The sequence below is a fragment of the Erinaceus europaeus genome, chromosome 11, assembly GCF_950295315.1.
Source record: "Erinaceus europaeus chromosome 11, mEriEur2.1, whole genome shotgun sequence".
Classification (NCBI taxonomy): Eukaryota; Metazoa; Chordata; class Mammalia; order Eulipotyphla; family Erinaceidae; genus Erinaceus; species Erinaceus europaeus.
Window position 1 is genome coordinate 77,688,193 of NC_080172.1, and position 8,274 is coordinate 77,696,466.

Sequence of the window (8,274 nt, forward strand, 5' to 3'; positions counted from 1 at the left end):
GTAGTAACAGGTATAGGTATGACTTAGGAAGAAAAGGCAGGATCATAGAATAAATGAGTGTATATGTATATGCATCTGTGTATGAGAATGTGTATGTGCATGTGTATGTGTATATGCAGCCATAATAATCGACCCATATCTGTGACCTTGGGAGAACTAATGCAGTTTCCAATGTAAAGAATGGGATACAGAACTCTGGTGGTGGAATCGGTGTGGAGTTATACCCCTATTATCTCATAATTTTATAAGTAAATATTAAATCACTAAAAAAAAATTTAAGAAAGAAGTGACATTGTGTTGGTGAGAGAAGAGATTCTGAGGGAACATAGAGAAGGGGCAGAATTGGAAGAATAGTCTGCAGTAAAAATGGGTATTTTGACAGATATTCTTTCCCTCAGAACACTATTTTTTTTTAGAAGATGAAGAAAACAAGAATAAGGAGCCCAGTATCTGTTTGAAAGTCAAAGAATTATTTGAAAAGAATGAAGGAGTACCAGAAAAACAAAACAAAACAAAACAAAAAACACTTCCTTGAATCTTAGGCTTGACTACTTTAACTGTTTGCTCTACAAGTAAATAATTGTGTGCTTTCAAAATTGTAAATAAAAATAATGTGAGATTAGAGTAATCGTATACAAAATACAATTTTATGAGCAGTAGCAGTCATTTGATGAATGTTGTTCATGTGTCAGGCACTGTTCATTGCAGTATTAGTGGATTAATTTTTACTGATTATTTTTTCTTACAATTGGTCTTTGAAGTAGGTTTATTTATTTATTTATTGTGGTTGGAGTTTCATCACTCTGAGCTGACTTTTTCAGATAGAAAGGCAGACACACACACACACACACACACACACACACACACAGAGAGAGAGAGAGAGAAAGAGAGAGAGAGAGAGAGAGAGAGAGAGAGAGGAGGAAAGACACCACAGCACTGTAGCTTGCCCCAGTGCAGAAGAGATTGGGCTTGAACCCATGGTAAAGAAAGCACTACTCCAGGTGAGCTATCATTATTATCCAACATTTATTTTTCCTTTACCTTTTTTTAAAAAATATTTTATTTATTATTACATAGAGACAGAAATTGAGAGAGGAGAAGGAGGTAGAGAACCACCTGCAGGCCTGCTTTACCACTGGTGAAGCTTCCTCCTTGCAGGTAGGAACAAGAGGCTTTAACCAGGGTCCTTGCACACTGTAATGTGTACACTCAACTAGGTGCATCATAGCCTGCTCTCTTTCTTCTTTTCATTTGTTTTTTAATAAATTATTCATTTATTATTTATTTATTTATTTATGAGAGAGAGAACTAGGAAGAGAGAGAACTAGAGCTTCACTTTGGAACATGCTATGATAGGGAACAAACATAGGACCTCATGCTTGAGTCCAATGCTTTACCTACTATAACATCTCTAGAGATGTTCTTTTTTTATTTATTTAATAATGATCAACAAGACCATAGATAAGAGTGGTACAATTCCACACAATTCCCACCACCAGAGTTCTGTATCCCATCTCTTCCATTGGAAGCTTTCCCATTCTTTATCCCTCTGGGAACATGGACCCAGGATTATTATGGGGTGCAGAAAGTGGAATGTCTGGCTTCTGTAATTGCTTCTCTGCTGGACATGGGCATTGGAAGGTCAATCCATACTCCCATACTATCTTTACCTAGTGGGGCAGGGCTCTGGAGAGAGGTGGGGTTCCAGGACACACTGGTGAGGTCATCTGTCCAGTGAAGTCAGGTTGGCATCATGGTAACATCTGCAACTTGGTGGCTGAAAAAGCAGTAAGATATAAAGCAAAATTATTTAATAACTAGGAGCCTAAAGGTAAGAACACAGCAGGTAAGATTTGGGGTCCCCGTTTTGGAAAAAACTGGTAGGTATATTTTAGGTATATTCCAATGGCTGGTGACTTTACTAATTTTTGCCTGAGCCTGAAAGCTAACATGCAGGTGGGCTAAAGGTATTATCTGGGGAGATGGTGTCAGGGTTGGTAATAGGACTAGAAAACTGGATCAGGGAAGAGGGTAGCTCCCAAATATGGGGAAAAAGTATATAAATACCATTAACTGTAGACCCCATAGATTTGATCTGGGGCCCATATTCAGCACAGGAGCCTGTATAACCTCCATATCCCTGTTGGTCAGAGCTTGTATTCTGTGGTTATAGTTAGGAACATTCTAGGTTGCACTCATTGCAGAACCTATCTTACTTGAGTGGCAGAATATGTTGACCCAATCTCCCTTTGGAAATGGGGTAGTCCCTACCATTGTTAACCCACATTGAAGGTAAGGTCCTATAGTGGCCCACAAGAGGGTTCACTATGTTGTTCCTGATGGAGATGAGTAGTGGCAGTTTAGAGAGGGATCTTTTAGATATCTAGGCCCATCATGTCTGTGTGGGAATCCCAGGATCCCCTGACTAGGACTCCAGAAGATGGGGTGGCCTGAGAGTGACCAAAAGGGCCATCATTAAAGTGTGCTAGTCTCTTGTCTTTAACCAGCTTTTGTAGTCCTTACCTTGTCTGACAAGGTTAGCCTTGGAGTGACTGAGGGAAGAAGTGAGATAGAAGTAGGTGAAGAAGGTATCTAGGTCTAAGTAGAGACTGTTTGATTAGGTACTTTATGGTGTCTTTTTTAGGTCTTTCTACTTGCTTGCTGCACTTACTGAGTCGCTGAAAACTAATGTGCATTTTTGCTTTAAGGTATATATTTCCCCCTAACTTATGGATACAAGTGCACATGTGTTTTATTTCATGGGCCTCTAGGGCTGCTTGCTCTTTCTTCTCTTTTTTGCTTCATCCCCTCCTTTTCCCCCTCCCTCCTTTCCTTTCACCATCATTGCAAGCACATTTCTCGTATTCATGCTCAGGTTAAGAGCCACAGTTCTAGGAGGTTAATAGATCACAGTACAGAGAATTTCTCAGAAATCCTTAATGACAAAATTTGAAAATCCTGCATGTTAAGCAAAACTGGAGTCATGATGACAATATAATTCAGGCCATGAAAAGTGTTGCTGTGAGAAAAACTTCCTAATAATGATCTCTTAATTGTGTTTAATAAACATTTTGTAGGATACAGTTTAAAATTTGATCACAGAGTTTCTTTTCCTCTACCTCTCTTGCGGTAAGGCTGTTTCTAACCTTCAGAATTTGTATGTGCAGAACAAACTTGGGGAAGCACAGACAGGTCCTGTACCATTAGGGGAAGGATTTCTTAATTTGGAGCCTTCAAAAATTAGGGAAGCAGTCTGCTGAATCCTTGAGGTAACTCTTAGGAAAGAACTATAGTTAATTCAATACAGATTAAAACCAATACATAAATTAATAGCGGCTGGTAATTAGCAGATTTTTTCCCCAATTTAATCCAATGCACACTGAGCACTTCCTATGTGTAGATGCTGTTCTGAATGTCTGGGATGTAATAGTGTGCACAGCAAGACATGCATCCTTGTCTTTATGAGGAAGATAAGAAAGAAAATAAATACAGAGTCTATTACTTGACAAAGAGAATTGCACCAAACTCAACTTTTTGAGATATCTGATAAAATACTTCCCAAATACTTAAAGGAGGTATATCAAAAATGCAATAATGAGGAAAATCTACTCCAGGGAAAGCAAAGAGGCAGGAACTGCCCAGAAACAATTACAAAGCAATGATAAAGCTAATTCAAGCTGGCCTGCTTGTAATTAACACCATGAACAGGTGCTCTTAAGCAACATTGGTGACAGGTCAACAGAAGAATTTTCCAGAGAAGAAAAAATTCTATGTATCTAAACATTCAATGTAGTTACTGTTAGGTTAGAAAATATATGTAGGTTTCAATTATGTACATTTTCACCATCTATTCTTTAATACAAAATATATTTCACATGAAAAAAATCAAGCAACTCTATTTCCCTACCTCCACCAACTGAATTAAAAATTTACAAGAGTTTGCTTCAGGCATAATATATGTCTCCTAGTCCTAGCTTAGCATATGTGTCCATATTTAAAAAAAGATTGAAAATAAACAATAGTAGAATGATTGTAGACATGAAAAAATAGAACTTGGGTCATATCAGTTCTGCCTTTCTATAACCACTAAGATATTTTATTAGTATTTGAATTTATTTGATCTTTAGTGTTATTATTTTACAGTGCTGGGACATTTCACAAGAGGAATTGCACTGTTTCTGGGCTGAATTTTTCATTCTTTAAAAAATCTCTAGGCTGGCTAAAAAGCTTACCTGGGTAGTACTCATGCTGTGCCATTTATGTGACTCAGGTATTAGTCTGCACTCCACCCAGTACAGCAGGAAGTTTTGGGCCATTTCTCCTCTCTCTCTCTCTTCCTTTTTTCTATTTCACTCTTTTTTTATCTGAAAAAGTCAGCCTGGATCAGTGAAGTCCCAGAGGTGACCAGGAAACACAGACACAAATGGAAAAAGAAAGAAGAAGGGTAGAAGGAAGATGGAAGGAAGGAGGAAAGGCATCTGACTGGGGAAACAGACAGGACAAATAGTGTCAGGGAAGACTCCAAGGGGAAGGTGAAGGTGGCACCTAGTACACTGAGTTGCATCTTATACTCACTGCTGGAAATTTTTTTTTCTCCATTGAAGAAAGGTGAATTTAGAGGTTCTGCAGATCCCTTTGCTTTTGAAGAAGGGTACTGCAATTGTCAAAGATCCTTGTGAGCAGCTCAGGTTGTAGCTATTCTGGGTATCATCACTGGGAGGACATAGTTACCAACCTCACCCTTTCTTTGCTCTATTTCTTCTTTTCTGATAGGAATATTATGTCCCATATGATCCAGTAATTCCTCTCCTGGGCTTATACTCCAAGAACTCCATAACACCCAACCAAAAAGAGGTGTGTACTCCTATGTTCATAGCAACACAATTCATAATAGCTAAAACCTGGAAGCAACCCAGGTGCCCAACAACAGATGAGTGGCTGAGAAAGCTGTGGTATATATACACAATGGAATACTATGCAGCTATCAAGAACAATGAACCCACCTTCTCTGACCCATCTTGGACAGAGCTAGAAGGAATTATGTTAAGTGAGCTAAGTCAGAAAGATAAAGATGAGTATGGGATGATCCCACTCATCAACAGAAGTTGAGTAAGAAGATCTGAAAGGGAAACTAAAACCAGGACCTGACCAAATTGTAAGTAGGGCACCAAGGTAAAAACCCTGTGGTGAGGGGTAGACATGCAGCTTCCTGGGCCAGTGGGGGGTGGGAATGGGTGGGAGGGATGGGTCACAGTCTTTTGGTGGTGGGAATGGTGTTTATGTACACTCCTAGTAAAATGTAGTCATATAAATCAGTAGTTAATTAATATGAGAGGGGGAAAATTAATTGTATGTCTCGGAGTTTTTTAAAACACAGACTGAATCTTTTAAATATCTAGGCTGTGTATTTGATATGCGGACTCTCTCAGAAGCCTAGACCAAGTAGATCAGAAGCAACCAATAGCACAGCTATATCCAAGATACTGGATACTGTACAGCAAACCATAACAAAAGGACTTTTCAAAGTTAACCCAATTACCAAATAATGTGATGATAACATTAACTATCGATTGTCTTTTTGAACCCTAAGACAGCAGGAACCTCACATCTCCACTATAGAGCCCCTACTTCCCCCAGTCCTGGAACCCTTGGATAGGGCCCACTTTCCCATATGCCTCTCCCAATCCATATCAAATAATATTGCATCCGCCAATCACAACCTAACCAACGCAATGATTCCCACCTCAACATGCTTCACTTCAGACTGTGTCCAGAGACTTCACGTGTGGAATGACAACCCTTCAGCTTCATTACTCGGGTGAGACCTTTCCTTTCATAGTATACTCTAATTTCCCAAAACCTAGATATACACCAGTTTCTGTGAGAGAGCATATGTTCACACGTATCTGTAAACTACTGCAAAATATATACCTGAAAGCAGAAGTACATTAGAGTTTGCAGTGAGTAAGTACCTCCCTAACACTTCCTCTCCACTATTCCAAGCTTTGGGTCCATGATTGCTCAACAATTTGTTTGGCTTCGTATGTTAACTCTCTTTTCAGTCACCAGGTTCCAGATGCCATCAGGATGCTGGCCAGGCTTCCCTGGATTGAAGACCCCACCAATGTGTTCTGGAGTTCAGCTTCCCCAGAGACACACCCTACTAGGGAAATAGAGAGGCAGACTGGGAGTATGGACCGACCAGTCGACGCCCATGTTCAGCGGGGAAGCAATTACAGAAGCCAGACCTTCTACCTTCTGCAACCCACAATGACCCTGGGTCCATGTTCCCAGAGGGATGGAGAATGGGAAAGATGTCGGGGGAGGGGGTGCGATATGGAGATTGGGTGGTGGGAATTGTGTGGAGTTGTACCCCTCCTACCCTATGGTTTAGTTAATTAATCCTTTCTTAAATAAAAAAAAAAAAGAAATATTATGTCCTGTTCTGTTCAACCAGTGTTCTTCAACAAAGGACACAGATGAGTGAGTTACCTCAGAGAACATGCTACCCCTGTGGTGGGATTTTTTCCCCTAAGGGTTAGGAAGAGATTTCAACAAGAATTTATACACACTCACGACCTTCCTTTGATGTTGGGGGGGGATCTTGAGATTCTTTGAATACATCATCTTGCATTTGAAGGTGGGTGAGTGGAAGTACCATTTAGGCAATTGCCCTTGTTAGTGTCACATGATAATTCAGTGACAGAAGCAAGATCTGCAGACTCGAGAGAACTTGGCATCCATTCTCCTCTCTGGTGTGGTCGGTATCATTGAATCAAAGAACAGCAAATTTCTATACTTTTGTGTTTAAAATACAGAAGAGCAAAGGTGCATTAACTTTCTATTACATGGTTAATTTTCTTATTGATTTTCCATGTGTGTGCAAATGTATGTGTGAGAGGGTTTTTGTTGTTGTTTGCTTGCTTTGTCTACCAGTGAAAAAAGCAACTGCACTTACATAATATTCTTGACTTGGAGACTACATACTGAGTGTATTCATTGGAAAGACTGTATAAATACTCTATTGAGGTTTTTATTTTGTTGTAATATTTGAACACCTATTTCAGGCAACAGTAGGAAATTGTTTACTATGCTATATATCTTAAAGTATTTCACTCTCAGCTTTTATGAATATGGAGTATTTATTGCATACAATTGCTTATTTTTTATTTTATATATCAGGAAAGAAGCAGAAATATAAATAAGAGAATTCACCTAAAAATTTCAGAAGAAGACTTGGCCTGTCCTTGGTCAGAGCCAGGACAAAATAACCTCTTTGATCAGACCAGCCAAATTGTGTTATCTGTTTTGTAACTGAAAAATTATAACTTGACAGAGGTTGAAGAAAGACAAGAACAGAGAATTATCTAAAGAGATTCCCCACCTGTTGGAACTTGTGTGGCCTCAGGCTGAATTGAAACACTTCTATCCTCTGCATGAACAAGAACATTTCCAGGTCACTCTTCTAACAAGAATATAATGTTTGGGGTAGGAAGGTTTTATCCAGAATTATCTTCAAAGTATTATTGAGCAGAGTACATTGTTCTGAAGTGAAAAAGATCTTCCAGCCAAGGGGCAATACTATTTAAATTCCACACAGGGGCTAAACTCTATTCATTTGAATTCAGTTTCTCTTGAGCACTCTGACTTGGATATTCATCTGTTCATCTATTTTTCAGATTAAGTGATGCTCTAGAGAGATAGCATATTAAACTGTTAATATTTACACCTTGAAGGAGTGACATAACATTTTTTTCCTTCACTGATGAGAGACCATTCAAACCACAAAGGATAGGGTAGTTCCACCCTGGGGTTCTTGGCTTGGGAGTAGTAGTATAAATTGACTAGCCAAGTTCATTGAGGCTGAGATTGGCTACTGGCCCCTTGACCTCTGAAATGTGAGAAGAGGTGTAGGATAAGACAAATCACAAGACTACATAGGAAAAGGCATTTAGTTTGGGTCCTCTGAAATGCTTATGTCACACTAGATAAAACAAACTAGACTTATTAGAGAAAAGCCTATGGATAACTATAAGGAGGAGGCTGGGAGAACCAATAAATCATGATGCAGATATGACTCACATGAATAGAACAAGAAATAAGAAGCATTTTGGGAGCTTATTTGGAAACTGAAAATAACCAGGACAGCCAAAGTAATCCTGAGAGAAAAATAGCAAAAGTGGAGGCATTATGCTTACAGACCTCAAAACATACTACAGAGCTACTATAATCAAAACAGCCTGGAGCCAGGTAGTGGAACACCTGGCTATGTGC